Genomic DNA, 18,153 nt, shown 5'->3' with positions numbered 1-18,153 from the left:
CCCACATGGACTGCCCCCACATGGAGTGCGCCACACATGAGGGGGGAAACGGTCTTAGTCAGGAGAGGCGGCTAAACCTAGTCGTGCATTCCCTTATACTAACCACGTGCGTCCCGGTCCACCGGTGTCCAGCACACACAGATGTTATCTATAATGCTACGCACAGCCATCCCCACCAAGCCTATAAATGGAGGCTGCAACCACACATTGACAAGCATCGCAAGAGGCAGCATTAATAGAGGTTATATATCATTCCACCTGCCATTTCCATTTCATTTCCCGTTGTCGAAGTAGAGTTTATACATATATCATTCCACCCAGCCAGCCATGTCGATGAGGTACTCATTTGCGCCTTTTGCATTGGCTGTAATGGTAGTAGCTGCACTGGTTGTGGGCAGTGCTGTAGGCACGCCCAACACAAACTTCGTATCATCTGCGTGTAACACGCAGAAGATCCCAAGCGGAAGTTCATTTTATAGTACTCTCGGATCCCTCCTCGTAGATCTAGAGGGAAACACTGCCTTCAGCGGTTACGACTACAAAGCATCGCGAGGAGGTTCACCCACGGCCTATGGGCGTGGGGTTTGCAATCAGGGAATCTCTCAGTCTGATTGCACCGCCTGCCTTCAAAACCTTGGCGGCCGCATCTGGAACATTTGCGGTAACGCCATCGGTGCTAGAGTTCAGCTAACCGACTGTTTCATCCGCTACGAGCAGTACAGCTTCTAGTTTAGTTATATATTCAAAGTCTTCTCCCCAACTGCACCTCACTGCACTGCGCAATACGCATCTCCTATCTCCTCTCTTTATGTTTATTTCTCTCTCATGTTGTGCTATTCTCACCCGTCACTATCTAAATCCTTCATATAATATAATATAATAAAACGATCGTGCAGTCTCGCATTTTAGTTTCCGTTCCGGTGTCGCCCCCAATAATTTCATTCATTTTCACGATGTCACGGCTTTTGTTTTCAACTATGTTCCACGAACAGTTACGTTCACATCGAATTGAAATGTTATATTCCAATGTACTTTTTAGCTTCGGTATTATTAAATTCATTATGTACTAACATTATTGGTCCAGTGATATACCCATATTTTAAGCTGAATCAAATTTATTTTCAAAACAACTGTTTTATTTTATTATTTAAAATTATGAAGATAAAATCTTCCATTTCCATTTATTGCTACTAAAATATCACTAACACATAAAATATCACTAACATATTATTGGTCCAGTGGTATTTTTTTTTAGACGTTTTCGATGGGCAACGCAAAGATCGTGGAAGTTTAGTTATGATTATTTTAAGAATTGGTAAAGTTACTGATCTGTTTTGGACACTTTTCGTTCAATTTAAGTTTACTGAAATAACATGCGGCAATCCTTACCCAAAGCCCAACTTGTAAACTGCACCCAATTGGAAAATGCAGCTAGTTGGAAAATGCTGAACACAGAGGGTCGGTATGGATGATGTCAGTGTGATATATGTGTACATTGTTTACAAATGTATATTATTTAATGTGAATGTAAATTATGAAACATGTTTCTTGAATTTTTTAACTATAGTGGTTATCCATCATCAACACTCAATAATCACAACCACCCAAGTTAAAAATGGAAAGTTATGAGTCCTTATAAACAAAGAATAATTGTATCATCCCTCAAGAATCATTGTACACTACTCAAATTGACTATTTCAAAAGGCTCAAGATTAACAATGGCGATACCATAGTTCCCATAGTTCCCCAAAAGGTCGTCTCCTGGATTTTAAAGGCGAAAATGGTAACCATCTATCCAAAGGTTCAAGCAAGATCCCAATTCCACATTTTTCATGAAATTCAGCATCATTAATAAGAGTGGAATGAGATCCTCAAATGAGTACCCTCTCCCGCATTCGAAGCATCATTCCCATTTAAAGATGTTTTTAAGAAGTATTTTTGGTGTACAAATCACTTTGTGAAATTGAGTAAATAGTAAATATGTTTTTAAGAACTATTTTTGTGTACAAATCAGTTTGTCAAATCGAATAATTAGTAAAATAGAAAATTACTTTTTTCTTTTTCTCTTTTTTTTTCAAATAATCTTGATTTAACATTCTCTTTAGAAATAAGAAATCTAGTATTTACTGATTATGTTTTTGGATATAATATTTCTAAATTTTCTATTCCTTATGCTTTTAGGTGTAATCACTAGTTATTACTTTTTCTCAATTTTAATAATGTGAAATGTATAATAAAATAATTTTGATTTTTATGGGTGTAACCTAGTTTAATGTTTATGAATTATTTATATAGTTATATTAATTCTTTTTCTTTATTTTGTTGGATAAATGAATCTCTTCGTTCATAAGAATTATGATAATGATAACAACATAGAAGACTCCTTGAGGTTTCAAGGGGAAAATGCATGATGACCTTCCCAGGGCTTTTTGGAATTTGACAAGTAATTGTAAATATGTGTAAAATTGTATTTATTGCCAAGTTGGTTTTATAACGAAGCAACTGTTATGTTCCTATAAAATGATGAATGCCTGAACTATTGTAATAAGGAGAATCATTTTTAGTTTAATAGAAAATCCAATCCCTTGCCTCGTCGATGTCTCCTTGGAACCCTATCAAGATTTTACCATGTAAAAATCTTGTGTTTTTTACCTGTGTCCTACATTAAGTTTCATTAAGTTTCATTTATATAATTCTTAGTTCTTGGTTAATTAAGTGTTTGGAAAAAAATTAGTATCGGAGCATTGAGTTGTGTTGAGGAGATGGCATGTATATTGGGAGCCTGAGCCCTCGAAGAGCATAAGAAAAGGTGAAAGCGTTGCAACTTGGTTATTTCTGCACGAAGAAGGGGAGACGCTGCATAAAGGAGAAGGTGTTTGGTCGAAATATGTTGAAAGACGCATTACACCAGAGCCCATGTATGTTGAAAGACGTTGCCATTTCACCACCCAACAGAGCAGATTACACCATAGCCCGTGTTCCACCATTTTTTTGTTGAAGAGGGGTTGTCGCCGAATGTAAGGGAGAAAACCACACAGAGGTCTACTAATCTGATTATCGAGCCTGTCATTTTTTTAGAGGCTGCCACTGAAAAAATCAGAGGTCCAGTGCAGAAGGTTTGTATTAGAAGGTTTGTATCTTTTGGTATTGATATCTTATTAGAAGGTTTGTATTAGAAGGTTTGTATTTTTTTGTATTAGAAGGTTTGTATCTTTTGGTATTGATATAGTATTTTCTGATTCTCCACTATCTCTCCAACTTTGGGAAGGTTAGAAACATAATGTAGTGCATTTTTCTTCTACTTTTGAATATTTTACGTTGTATATTGATTGCTTAATTGAATTAGCATTGGCCTTTCACGTGCTAACATACTTTGCTTTTTATCTTAATGAGCAGATGTATAACGATATGTCATTTTGGTTCTTCCATATAGGATGTAGCGAATGCTCGAGGTCATATTATTTGCTTAAATAACAGGTTGTTTCTCTATACTTAAACTTTTATTGTACTATGTCATCCATGATTTCCAGATATTGGTGAATTTCTACATCCATGGACTATTATTCTAGGTAGAACCACCTGGGATCACTTCCCATAAGCCAAAACATAGAGCCTGACCGCAAGAGTGTTGAGAGAAATTGAACTTGAGACCTCTCAATAGCAGAAATGCTTAAGTATAGGGACTTGACGAGTTGAGCCAATCCTTGGGCATATACTTAAAATTTCACTCAATGTAGTAAAGATGTTCATTTCTAAAAGTTTTCCTCGATGAATTCATTTTTCCCATTTGTTTTTCCTTTTAATAGTGACCTTTCATAGCAATGTGAGATAATGACAGCAAGTGTTTTTGAAAGAGCTATTTATGCCACACTATTCAATTGAAGGTTATTTAGAGGAAATTGACTTCTGATTGATGGGCATGAAACATCATGACATCGATTTGTTGGAGAATGTACAAAGCTTGTCATTTAATTGTAATGTAAATTACAATAAGGTAAAACGTACCAAGTCCACAACAAATACTTAAACCCCAAAAGATTACTGGTAGCGTACAAATATGAAATATGCTATAAGTTGGAATATTTCTAAGATTGTTGACACTGTATAAGGTCTTAAGAAACAATTCAATGAGACACATTATGCCAAGGCATCTTAACATTCGAGAACAATTTTCAAGTTCTAAATCAAGATTCCTATCTGAAAAATTTTCAGTGACACTTCGTGTAGTTATGGTGAGTTCCTTTGTTGATGTTCAAGTACATCAAGGTATTTCTTAGATCCTTTGCATGCTAAGGAGCGGCTTAGATTTTCATATCTCACAAAATCCCGTTTCACTTAGTTCAATATGCAAATCTGGAAAGGTCTTTTCTCCCTTTTTAATTTGTTGCAAAGCTTGCCTCGAGTCATCTCTTTCATCTATCCAAGACTTGACACATAGGTTCAGCACGCTAGAAAGATCCCAAATCTCATTCACATCCTCAAGTTGCGACCTATGTATCCATATTAGAGTTGTAGGCGATGATACTAAATAAATGAATGCTTCCCTTACCTCTATTGAGATTATTGAAAGAAAAAAATTGCAGGACACTATCCTATGGTGATGTATTGGCCTATGTGATATGCTACGACCAACCTGACCAAGATCCAATTATTGGTCCCATTCCCATCTTCGTCATAGATTAATAGATTTTTAAATAATGAATTTATATGCATAATATATGAATACTAGGGGTGTCGCAAACTTGCTAATATTAGTTGTTGCATAGTTTTAGTATTGTGACTGAGTGTAAACTTTTGACAAGTATTCGAGTGTTAATTGTTAATTTGTCACAGATGTGCTAATGTTACGTGTTGCATAGTTTTAGTATAGTGACTGAGTGTCACAAGCATAGATTTTGGTTGCATGAATATCTTCCATCTTAGCTTTATGCACTAATACTTATTATAACAATACAACAAAAGAATGTAAGAAGAATGGAATTCGACCACTCATGTGCACAAGATTAGTTGTCACAATAATTGACATTCCCTGCCTTTTTCTTCCTCTTCCCAAGATTTTGTGCACCGCATAATTTAGAGAATGTGAAAATATGGCAGAAAAAGTGTTTGTATTGTTTTAGCTAGATTATTTATACTTCTCCCTAGGATTCTAAAGGATTTGATTTGTTGTTGTTTGTATCCATTTTTGCATTCTTCTCTTGCAATATTTTATTTAATTAATGAAATTTGGAATTGACCATCTGTTGAATATTGACACACCAAACGATAAATTCAATGTGCCTTCAAAAGAGAAAATAAATACCCAAGTTAGAAGATCATACATTTATTTAGAAGTCCAATGTTTACATTCATTAGAATTTAGCCCAGCTCCTCATCGAACTCCACCTTCATCATAATTGAATATGATTCTTAATTGGATTCAACTTTCATAGGAAGTGTACATCCTAAAGACTCCAACCATGACATGAGGGATAAACCCAGATATTTAGCCCTCTGTAATGAGGAAAGTCCACAAGAGTTATGGAATAGAAAATTAGTCTACCTTTCGAAGAGAAAATAAATAGAAATGTATTCAATAGAAGTGTGACTTATTCACAGTTGGTAGTGATCTCCCATCCTTATGACAATATACTATCTATTTCAATATTTTCTTCTATCTAGTTTATAGTTTATATTCATCATGTTTGTGTTTATGTCATTAACGCTAAAGATCTTTGCAAACTCCTAAATAACTAGTGCAAGTAGTGTTGTTTTCCTTTAGTATGTTTGAATAAAGCTTTCTATTCTATCGTTAGTGAATACATAAAGAAACAAACTTAAAAATTAAACATAGTTACCAATCAAACGAGAAAATTAGAGATTACCTATTTTTTTGAAGTAGCAAAAAATTCACATGATTTTGAAAACTCGTTATTCAACATACACCCTTTTTTTTGGAGCATATTTTTTACACTTTAAATTTTCTTATGTAACATTTTTTTTTATATGGTAGTGATTTTCATGCTGATTTTGAAATGTGTTGATGCAGCATAACTCATTTTTTTAGAGGCATTGTTTTTTACACATTAATTTTTTTTATGTATCAAGTATGAACATTTTTTTTTAAATGTAAGTGGTGTTCATCGTGATTTTGGAAAGTGTTGATGCAACATCAACACTTTTTGTTTAGAGGGATTAATTTTTGCACTTTAAATTTTTTAATGTATTAAGTGTGGATAATATTTTTTAAATGTTGGTGATTTCATGTTGATAATAAAACATTATAAAAATAAATAAAAAAATTGACAAATTCAAAGCTAATCAATAGGGAAGAGATGAAATTAATGAAAGAATAATATTATAATTTTTTTTATTAATAATATGAAAATGATTAAGTTTTTTAATAATAATTTAAGAAGGATTGAAGTAATTAAGGGAGATAAAGAAAGTAAAATAAGAGATTCTTTTTAGAATTGAAATAATTGAGAAAAAAATGTAAACAAAGAAGAGATTGACCTCTATTCATATTTTTCAAAGAATTAAATTATCCAAACATTACATATATATATATAAACCTCAAGAAGACAGGGCAGAGACCCAACAACTTCTAATTTTCTAGCCATCATCTCTATTTAGATTACTTGGCGTCCTTTCAATTTCTATGGTCTCCTTGAACTTACGGTGATGAAAATGATGAATCCTTACAACTACCCAAGATCTTTCAATGCAGATGTGATATATTGTCTTCTCCGCATCTAGTACGATGCACCACACTAGATGGTTCAAAATGTGTCAACAAAATATTTATGATGTGATTACTCTCGAAATATTTCTCAAAATTCCATGCATGTCAAGCCCATATAGGCCCATAACATGCTCACAAATTTCATTTTTTTTTTTGGCAACATTTATTAGTAAATTACCTTTCTACTCTTTAATAAACTATACTTGATAATTTTTAATGGCATGCTTAATCACATGGAGCATTATATTGTATACATAAGAGATGGTTTTTTATAAAATTGTTTGTATCCAAGGTTTAATGTTGAAATGTATGATAGTAATTTGGTCCAAACTATACATTTATCTATAAAATATATGGGATTATAATGTACACATATTTATATTAAGAACATTCGCGATTCTATACAATTGTCTGACATTAGTGATGATAACCATTGGGACTAGAGAGATACCAAATCTAGGGTTATGATTCAACAAGTTTTAATCAATGACTAAAATGGGTGGAGGTGGTTAGAAGGTAACTGCCCTCTATTCTGGTGTTGTCAACAAGTCATTCCTTTGATCATTCCTACAAAGTAAGCCTCTGCATCATGTTGGAGAGAAACATTTTATTTTTTGCAATCCCAAAATCCTCCGTTGTTGTCAATTTGGGCTTTGGTCGTGTAGCTTGCTAACCTCATCATTGGAACAATTTATTTCCTTTTTGTGTTTTTTTCTTAATCAGATGTAAGGGTTTTCTATTTGTTGAATATTCCAATTCAATTTATCCTTGAATTAAATTGTGAAACAAAATCAAATTTAGTCTCACCAGCTACATCGAAATAATTAATTAATTCATTATGGATTAATTAGTTGGAGAAATTCAAGTTAGAAGTCTTTCTGAAGCCATGCAAGAGTTTTACCTTGAATTAAGGAGATAAGGTTGAGTTATATTTTAGTTGTAATTAGTTATCTCAATCTACTAAGTTAAGTCCAGTTAAATTAGTTCCAAACTGTTTGAGGAACAAATGGTGAGTTATCAGTCAGTTGATGCATGCATGCATCCAACTAGTGCTACTCCAATTAACTGAAGATTCCCTCATCAGAAACTCATGCATGTCTATTATGAGAAAGGCCCAGTTGAGATTAAAGTCAAGGAAAATGTACTATTAGTTGCAAGTTTTTTCCTATAAATAAAAATCATGCATGTAGAAGGATAAATTCCTTGAGGATTACGTAGTTCTGACAGGGTGTGTGATGAGTGTGTAAGATCAGTTTTCCACTTGGTTGGAGGAGATCATCCTAGAGAAATAGCACAAGGAAATAGGAGCTTGGAGGGCAGAGAGGAAAGCTTGTGAGAAGCCTGGATTACCTGTGAGCATTTGTGAGGATTGTATTGAGAGCTCGCTAGCTGTGAGAGCTAAGGCTTTGTATAATTCCTATATATTTCCACCTTGTATGATAATACAAATAGTGGGGTTTTTAGCTGAGGCTTTCCTTGAGGTATTCCCATGTGTATTGTGCATTGATTCTTCCTCTTCTAGTTATATGTGTTCAACTCGATTTTTAAGCTTTTGCAAAACTTTCATAGTAGAAGTAGGTTATAGTATTATGCTTTGATTTATATTGCATTATCAGGTTAACCTACATCAGATTTTCTACATGCTAGCAGAGAGCTAGAACGTTAGGGAAATTTCTACGTGGTATTAGTGTTAGGTCCCTATAATACTAGTGATTACCCCATTACTATTGTAGTTGTATCATTTATTAATACTGTTGTGCCCCTATTGTCCCCATATTGTTATTACTATGCCCCATAGAATCCCTCTATTATTATTTTTATGCCTTTATATTATTATTGTTAGGTCTGTTGGGTTATATTGTGAACCCTTAGACTCCTATATATAGAAAGGAGGTTTTGTCATTTGAATCATCAAGGAATCATTCATTTGTACAATGTGAAGGAGGTTGCCCCCTCGAAGAGGCTGAATTATAAGGCATTGATCTTTTTTTAATATCTTTTTGGTATCGGAGCTTTGGATTCTAGGGTTTCATTGCTCCAAATAGGTCATCGTGGCATTTTTGCTATAACTTTTTTTCTTCGACATTTAAAAAGTGAAAATAAAACCCATTTAAGACGAGATCGTTCTAAACCTCGGGTCTGAATTTCAGAGCTTTTCACTCTATATTTCTGGAGATATGATCTGAGGAAGTTGGTCTTTTTGTAAACTCCTGAATTATATTCCAAATAGGTGACCTCGGGAAAATCATCATAACTTTCTCTCTGAGAATCCGATTGAAATTTCGTAATAAGGTAAAGAATGAGAATGGATTGTAGTTTCTTGTATATATTTTTCAGAGCCAAAGGTTGAAATAGGGACACGTGGCACGTCGTACAAGTTCGCTCTACTGAACTAGTCTATAATCAGGTCACTGTGGGAGATTTGGCATAACTCTTCCTTGGTGAATCCAATTGGGATCATAATGGTGGCAGTGCAAAGAGGACATAGAGGGCTACTGCAGGTCGCAATTTCAGAACTAGATGATCTGAAATTATAGAGATACATCAGAGGCAATATCAAGCTCCTACAAAGTGAGAAAAGGTGTGTAGATTTTTTTAAAATTTTTGCTTAAGCTTGGTTTGAAAAATTATTTTGAAGGAATTCAAAGGGAATAGTAGAGAATTATTATCAGTAACAGATTCCTCGAGGAAAGAAAATGCAAACACCTAGTAAGCAACCTGAAAGCTCTAGCATGACTCATGAAGAAGAGGAAGAAATGCTACATGATATATCAAAATTACAAGACCAAGTGCAACAAATTTCACTATCACAAAAGCTAATAGAAGCTAAGATAGATGGCATGGAATCTAAGATAAATGGCGTGGAAGCTAAGATGAATGGCACGGAAGCGAAGATTGACGATTTGAAGATAGATTTGAAGACAAATTTGACAAATTTTCTACACGAAATAGTTACTAATGGTGAAAGGGTAGTAAAGGAAACTCATGATGCGAACAAAAGAAATGTTAATCATGATTTCATAGACTCTAATGTTGGATCAAAGACCCACCATATTCCAAAAATTGATATGAGGAAGTTTGATGGCAAGGATTCCGCAACATGGATATTACAGATGGAGCAATTTTTCGATCTCAATAATGTGCAAAACACACAAAAGGTACGTATTGCAACTTTATATTTGGAACCAAATTAGTTTGTATGGTATCAATGGCTTTGCTCTCATAAACAAAATATCACTTGGGCAATTTTTACAGAAGAATTGATAACACATTATGAGGATACAAAAAGCAACACTTTTTTTAGCCAATTGATAAGTCTCAAACAAAAGGGTTCAATAATGGAGGACATTGAGGAGTTACAAAAACTGAACATAAGGGTAAAAAATATTCCAGAGGAGCATAGGATTGATGTGTTCATAGGGAATTTGAAGGATAATATCCAACATCATGTTCACCTTTGGGAACCTGATTCATTAGAAAAGGTATTCAGGTTAGCAAGAAAAATGGAAAGCAAAATTATGGCAACTAGGAAGCATACCACTCAAAACTATAAAGATGGAAGTATTGTTGCCCCTAGTCTTCCACAACCTATAAGGTTTATGCCACAACAATTGGAAGAAAAAATGGAAAAAGGGCTTTGTTACAGTTGTGATAGCAAATACACTAAAGGTCATAAGTGCGCTGAGAAGAAATTATTCTACATAGATTGTGAAGAGGAAGAAGAAAAGGAGCAAGAAAGGTCAAAAGAAGAGGATATAATCCAAGAACAAAGCCTAGATAAAGAAGAAATGAATCCAAACATATCTTGTAATGCATTGGCTGGAATTACCACTCCTCAAACCATCAAGATAGAAGGACAAATCAAGAAGAGAAAGGTAATAGTGTTGATTGATTCAGGAAGTACCCATAATTTTATTCATTGTAAGGTAGCAAAAGAATTGAATTGCTTCCCATATCCAACACCATATTGTCAAGTGATGGTTGCAAATGGAGGAACAATAAATTGCTCTGGAAGGTTCCATAAAATCAAACTATCCATGGGAGAATATGTATTGACTAGCCTAATGATTTCCATTCCAATGGGAGGTGCTGATGTTGTACTAGGAGTCCAATGGCTACAATCCTTGGGTACAATAGATTTTAATTTTCAAGAACGTTTCATGAAATTTTATGCGGAAGGAAATGAAGTTGATTTAGGGGGTATAGCAGGCAAATTGGGAAAGATAATCAACTCTAACGGTATGACAAAGCTTCTAGAAAAGGAAAAAAGAGGTGTAATTGCACAATTATGTTTGCTAGATGTTTCCACATCGAAATCATCTATTTCTCCAAATCTCCAAAAAGTCTTGGACAATCATTCCAAGGTATTTGAGACTCCCAAAGGTCTCCCACCTATTCATGATCATGATCATGCTATTCATCTGATTCTGGGAAGTGTTCCTTCAAACATCAAGTCGTATAGATATCCCTATGCCAAAAAGAGTGAAATTAAGTGTATGGTTGCAGAAATGCTAGAGGCTGGTATAATTCAACATAGTCAAAGTTCTTTCTCTGCTCTAGTAGTATTGATGCACAAGAAGGACGGATCATGGCACATGTGTCTGGATTATAGGGAGCTCAACAAGCTCACTATTAAAGATAAGTTTCCCATTCCTGTCATTGATGAATTACTAGATGAATTGCATGGATCAATTTGCTTCACCAAGTTGGATCCTCATTCAGGATATCATCAAATTAGAATGAAGACTTAAGACATTCCGAAAATAGCATTTAGAACTCATGAGGGTCATTATTAATTTTTGGTCATGCCTTTTGGCCTTACCAATGCACCTTTTACATTTCAAGGTTTGATGAATTCTGTTTTCAAACCCACCCTTAGAACATTTGTGTTAGTATTTTTTGGAGATATATTAATCTACACCAAGTCTTGGAAGGATCATGTTGAACATGTTGACAGGGTGCTACAACTATTGGAGGAGAAACAATTATATGCAAAAAGATCCAAATGTTTCTTTGGAGTACAAGAGGTGGAATATCTGGGTCATATTGTATCTCATGAAGGAGTTAAGGTAGACCCTAGCAAAATTAAAGCCATTAAGGAATAGAAAATCCCCACATCCATAAAGCATCTGCGAGGATTTCTCGGGTTGACAGGGTATTATCGCAAGTTTGTTAAGAATTATGGGAGCATAGCAGCAACTCTAACAACATTATTGAAGAAAGATGCATTTTCATGGACTCCAAAAGCAACAAAGGCCTTTTAACATTTTAAAGAGGTAATGTGCCAAGCACCAGTCTTAGTTACACCGAACTTCACAAAAACCTTTATTGTGGAATGTGATGCTTTAGGAAATGGAATTGGTGTTGTTTTAATGCAATATGAAAGACCCATTACTTTTGAAAGTTGTCCAATCAAGGGAAAGTTTTGACACAAAGCTATTTATGAGAAGGAAATGTTGCCAATACTACATGCACTTAAGAAATGGCAACCCTACCTAATGGGAAGACACTTTAAGGTAAAAATGGATCATGATAGCCTTAAATATTTTTTATAACAAAGATTATCCTCTGAAGAGCAACAAAAGTGGGTCACAAATATATTGGGTTATGACTTTGAAATCATCTACAAAAAATGGAAGAAAAATGTGGTGGCAGATGCACTCTCAAGAAAGGATGAGGATGTGGAAGCATTGTTGTGCGCCATTTCTATTATCCAACTAGATTGGATAAAAGAAGCAAGGGAGTAATGGAAGAATGATGAAGAAGTGTGGGCACTTATTCGAAAGTTACAACAATATTCCAGTACATTTGATACATTTAGCTGGAAAAATGATTTGTTATGGTACAAATATCGCTTATACCTTTGTAAGAATTCCCAACTCAATCAAAATATTCTTATGGAATTGCACACTTCTCCCTTAGGAGGGCACTCAGGATTTTTAAAAACGTACCACAGGGTTAAGAAGGAATTTTTCTTGAATGGCCTTAAATCCAATATTCAAAAGTTTGTGGCGGAATGTTTGGTTTGCCAACAAAATAAAGTTGAAACAATTATGATCACAGGTTTACCCAAGTATGAGGGAAAGAGTGTCATCATGGTGGTAGTTGACAAACTTATCAAGTATGTACACTTTTGTGCATTATCACATCCATTTAAAGCTAGTACAATTTCTACGGAATTTATGGAAACAATTCAAAAGCCACATGGAAACCCAAAGATTATTGTAAGTGACAGGGATCCCATTTTGACTGGAAAATTTTGGACATAATTATTTTCTTGTCTCGGTACTCAGTTAGCTCATAGCTCATCTTATCATCCTCATACTGATGGGAAAACTGAGATAGTAAACAAATGTTTGGAAGAATATCCTCATTGCTTTGTATCTGATAAACAAACACAATGGGTCAAATGGTTGCCTCTAGCTGAATGGTGGTATAACACTTCCTTCCATATAGCAACAAAAATGAGCCCATTTATGGCACTTTATGGATATCAGCCACCATCCATGTCATCATATTTATGAGAAAATTCTAAGGTTCAAGCAGTGGATCATCACATTGAGCATCAACAACAATTCCTCCAACTCCTAAAGGATAACCTCATGTTGGTGCAGAATAGAATGAAACAATAGGCCAATCAACATCACAGTGAAAGAATTTTTTATGTAGGTGATTGGGTATTCCTGCAGCTACAACCGTATAAACAAATGTCCCTTAAGCAAGCTAAGAAGGATAATAAATTACACTAAAGTATTATGGTTCGTACAAGGTGTTGCAAAATATTGCTACTATGGCATACAAATTGGATCTTCCTGTAGCTTCTCGAGTGCACCCAATTTTCCATGTTTCATGTTTAAAGAAGGTTATAGGTGACAAGCTCCCAGTTCAAACAATATTGCCAGAAGTTGACGAGGAAGGAAAAATTATATTGAAACCGTAAGCAGTCATAGAAACAAGAACTCGACAGCTACGAAATCAATCAATTTTAAAGTGTCTCATCAAGTGGAAGAACTTATCTGCTGAAGATTCCACATGGGAGGATGAAAATTTTATGCAGAAGCATCCAGAAGTACTCAAGCATTGACGACAACACTTTTTTTAAGGAGAGGGGCATGTCAGGTCCCAATAGTACTAGTGATTACCCCATTACTATTGTAGTTGTATCCCTTATTAATATTGTTGTGCCCCTATTCTCCCCATATTGTTATTATTGTGCCCCATAGAATCCCTCTATTGTTATTTTTGCACCTTTATATTATTATTGTTAGGTCAGCTGGGTTATACTGTGACTCCTTAGACTCCTATATATGGAAAGGAGGTTTTGTCATTTGAATCATCAAAGAATCATTCATTTGTGTAATGTAAAAGAAGTTTCCCCCTCGAAGAGGATGAATTCTAAGGCGTTTATATCCTTTTGTGAGCTGGTTTCATAACAATTAGAGCCTAGTTTAACAGAGTTGTGAACAATATATTGAGAAGAGAATTCAAAGTTTGAAGTTTGGAGTTGCAGGTGAAAATAAAATTCATATCATACTTCAAGGTTGGACAATGGAATTTTATGGCTTGAGACTCGAGTATGCCTCATAAAGTAACTTGAATTACATAGCATGGAAAGATAGAATGGAGGTCGTATTAGAAGACAATGGCTTGAAGGATTTCAATGATTAAGAAATCCCAAAGCCAACTTCAACTAATGCAAAAGAGTTGGCTTAGTGTAAGAAGTGTGTGGCGAAGGCGAGACAGGTCCTCTTTGAGGGAGTTCAAGACCATATTGTCTCGAGTCTCCATGGGAAGGATACTCCATTTTCAATGTGGAATAGATTGAAGGACCTCTACCAGAATAGTAGAAACCAGAGGAAATTGACGCTCAAGGATAAGCTTCGAAGAATCAAGATGGAGAAGGGTGATACTTTTTCCACATATTTGAAAAACCTCTCGACCTACAGATATGAGCTTGGTAGTGTGGGAATAACTACTGCCAATGATGATATGGTAAACATCGCTCTCCTTGGCCTTCCAAAGAGTTGGAATAGGTACCAGGACTCTGTGAATGGAAGGGAGAAACTACCGGATTGGGAACGATTATGGTTAGATGTGATGTAGGAGGAGATTAGGAGGAGCACACGAGATGGTTCTTCATCAAAGAATGATAATGAAGAAAATCTAGCCTTAGCAAGTAAGGCAAGGGAAGTGAAGGGGAAGGCTTCCCATTCCAAATTGAATTCTTCTCATGGAGGGAAGAAGGGTGACATGTCTAAAGTGAGATGCTTTAATTGTCATGAGATGGGACATTATGCAACTAATTTCCCATCAAATAAATCCAAGAAGGGATCCTAGGAAGGATTGGAAGGTGAGGTAGTAGCCTCTTAGTTCGAGATGGACTTTACCCTAATCGAATGCATGGCATCATTGATGATGGGTTGTGTTCGGTATCTTGACAGTGGAGCCTCATTCCACATGACTGGTGAGAAAAATTTATTCAGTACCTTGGAGGAGAAAGACCTCAAAATGCGCATAGATATGGGTGACGATGCAAGGTATAGTGTTTCAGGAGTAGGCACGGTTGCTTTTCAGAGGCAACATGGAGTTCCTATCACCTTGACAAATGTGAAGTATGTGCCTGGACTGAAGAAGAACATGGTATTAGTCATGATATTGGAAGACTGTGGCTATGATATGTCTTTTAGTAAGGGAAAGGTTTTCCTTAGACACATCACCATGAGATAGGTGAAATAGATTGGTTCACGAGTTAAGAACCTATATGCTCTTGAGGTTCAAGATGCATACAAAGCCTTGATGAGAAAGGCAAATTTTAGAGACTTGGTGGTTGAGAGGGAGAGTAAATTACCTCTCAACATGCAGCCCTAGAAGAAGTCTCAGAAAATTGTGGAGGAGCCTCAATTGGAGAAGCAGGAAGGAGACTGAGTGAAGAGATCCACTCATGCAGATACCTCCATTAGGGGGGAATTTCGATCCAAGTGATCAGAGGCATCACATGCAGCAATACCTCTAGGTGTAAGGTGGGGCGATGTGAAGTGATAGTGCTAAGAAGGCTAAAATTGGGCAGGATCCATTAAGAGGTTTTATCTCATGGATCATACCTTGCTAAGGAAGCACAAAGTACATAGAAGCGGGAGGAATTAGTGGAATTGATGCAGTCAAAGATCAAAGTGATAGAGGCTAGAGAGGTTAGAAACTAAATAGCATAGAGAAGGATTGACAATAGTGTAGAAGGGTAGAGTCAGCAGAAGCGTAAACTTTTTAGTTGACAGAGGCAATAGTAGTCAAAAACTTTGATGATAGATGCATCATTTTCATTTAAGTTGGATGTTTTTTTGTTTCTGAAGTTGCTGGAGTAACAATAGTAGAGAGAAGTGTTGCATGCATAACATTCCAAAGTTTCACGATCAGGATCAAGTTGAATTCCTTTCTTGTTGAGAGGGAGTGTTGAAAATAACAACAAGAAATGATAAAATTTGAATCCATAATATTCCAATTTAATTTGTCCTTGAATTAAATTGTGAATTAAAATCGAATTTAGTCTCACCAGCTACTTGGAAATAATTAATTAATTCATTATGGATTAATTACTTTGAGAAATTCAAGTTAAAAGTCTTTCTAAAGTTATGCAAGAGTTATCCCTTGAATTAAGGAGATAAGGTTGAGTAATATTTGAGTTGCAATTAGTTAGCTCAGTATACTGAGTTAAGTCTAGTTAAATTAGTTCCAAACTGTTTGAGGAACAAATGGTGAGTTATCAGTCAGTTGATGCATGCATGCATCCAACTAGTGCTACTCCAATTAACTAAAGATTCCCTGATCAGAAACTCCTGCATGTCTATTTTGAGAAAGACCTAGTTGAGATTAAAGTCAAGGACAATGTACTATCAGTTGCAAGTGTTTTCCTATAAAGAAAACTCATGCTTGCAGAAGGATAAATTCCTTTAGGATTGTTTAGTTCTGACAGGGTGTGAGATCAACGTGTGAGATCAGTTTTCCACTTGGATGGAGGATATCATCCCAAGGGAAGAGTGGAAGGAAATAGGAGCTTGGAGGGTAGAGAGAAAGGCTTGTGAGAAGCCTTGATTGCTCGTGAGCATCTGTGAGGATTGTACTGAGAGATGGCGAGTTGTGAGAGCTAAGGCTTTGTATAATTCCTATGTATTTCCACCTTGTATGATAATACAGATAGTGGGGTTTTTGGCTGAGGCTTACCCCGAGGTATTCTCATGTGTATTATGCATTGATTATTCCTCTTCTGGTTATATGTGTTCAACTCGATCTTTAATATTCCGCAAAAAATTGATAGTAGAAGTGGGTTATAGTATTCTTCTTTGATTTATATTGCATTATTGGGTTAACCTACAAAATATTTTCTACATGCTAACAGAGAGCTAGAACAGTAGGGAAATTTCTACACTATTTTCCTCATGTTTACCTTAATTTTTTATTAATATCGATTCAATGGGTATCTTGGAGTTTTGCAACAAAATTACAGTTAATGTCCATCATGTTGATAGCCTCGTATTTTTACAGCTCTTTACTCAGATTCAGTTCTATTTCAAAATGACATTGTCCACAAGTAATGCCTCCTTCCAAAAATAATTGGGTTCGCTTAATTATTTTATTGTTACACTTGATAATCATTTCTATAAAGTCAATTAGGGATTCATTCCAGGGACCCCACAACAATCAGGAAGAAAGAGGACCTTCATGTATCCTTCCCTCAGTTAGTTGTTTCTCATTTTGTTTACCTCTAAACCGAGTCCACGATTACTTATCTTAACTACTCTCTTCTTTTTGGCAAGTACAATTCTCAGTTTCATTTTTAACTAAACCTTGGGGGTTCAATAACTAATTTACAGGTTCCTTTTTGCTAACACCTCGTTCTCTACTATACTCTAGGTTTGGCTAGAATTTACTCACCTAGGGTTCCATATCGAGGGTTTAACAAAATATCGTGTTAAAGATCATTGAATATTAACTAGGATTCTAACTCTTACTATGTATGTATAAATGTATTATTTTTGACTTATGTGTCTTTGGCCATTACTATCATCGGAGTTGTCGTACTCTGTATTACAATTTATATGTATTGTTTTCTTCTTTTAGTACTCAAAGGGAAGTGCTCTATTTCCATTCCATTCCAGTTTGAGACTTTTGAGGAAGAAATCTATTTATTTTGTAATCTCTGGTGTGTGTGTGTGTGTGTGTGTGTGGGTGTATATATATATATACTTTTGGATATGATTCATATTAAATAATTTTTGTGGAGTTTGTTTTAAACTCTAGGATTATTGCATATGTATGAAGTGCACAAGTTACCCAAATACCAGAATCTCTGTATTCTTGGTCTGTCTCTGCGTTCGTTAATAAATTAAATATGGCTCTAGTTATAATGGTTTTTTCAATAGAACCCTTCCTTCTAT

The 18,153-nt window shown here is 35.2% G+C and overlaps 1 pseudogene; it reads left to right on the top strand.

Moving 5' to 3' along the window:
• The first annotated feature begins 236 nt into the window (after window positions 1-236).
• Window positions 237-1,039, top strand: LOC149176661 (antifungal protein ginkbilobin-like protein pseudogene; annotated as a pseudogene).
• Window positions 1,040-18,153: the final 17,114 nt, after the last annotated feature.

The sequence above is a fragment of the Pinus tabuliformis genome, chromosome 4_1 (assembly GCF_031772625.1).
Source record: "Pinus tabuliformis cultivar Carrire ecotype Pingquan chromosome 4_1, CPIR1, whole genome shotgun sequence".
Lineage (NCBI taxonomy): Eukaryota > Viridiplantae > Streptophyta > Pinopsida > Pinales > Pinaceae > Pinus > Pinus tabuliformis.
This window is presented reverse-complemented; position numbering and strand designations above follow the sequence as displayed.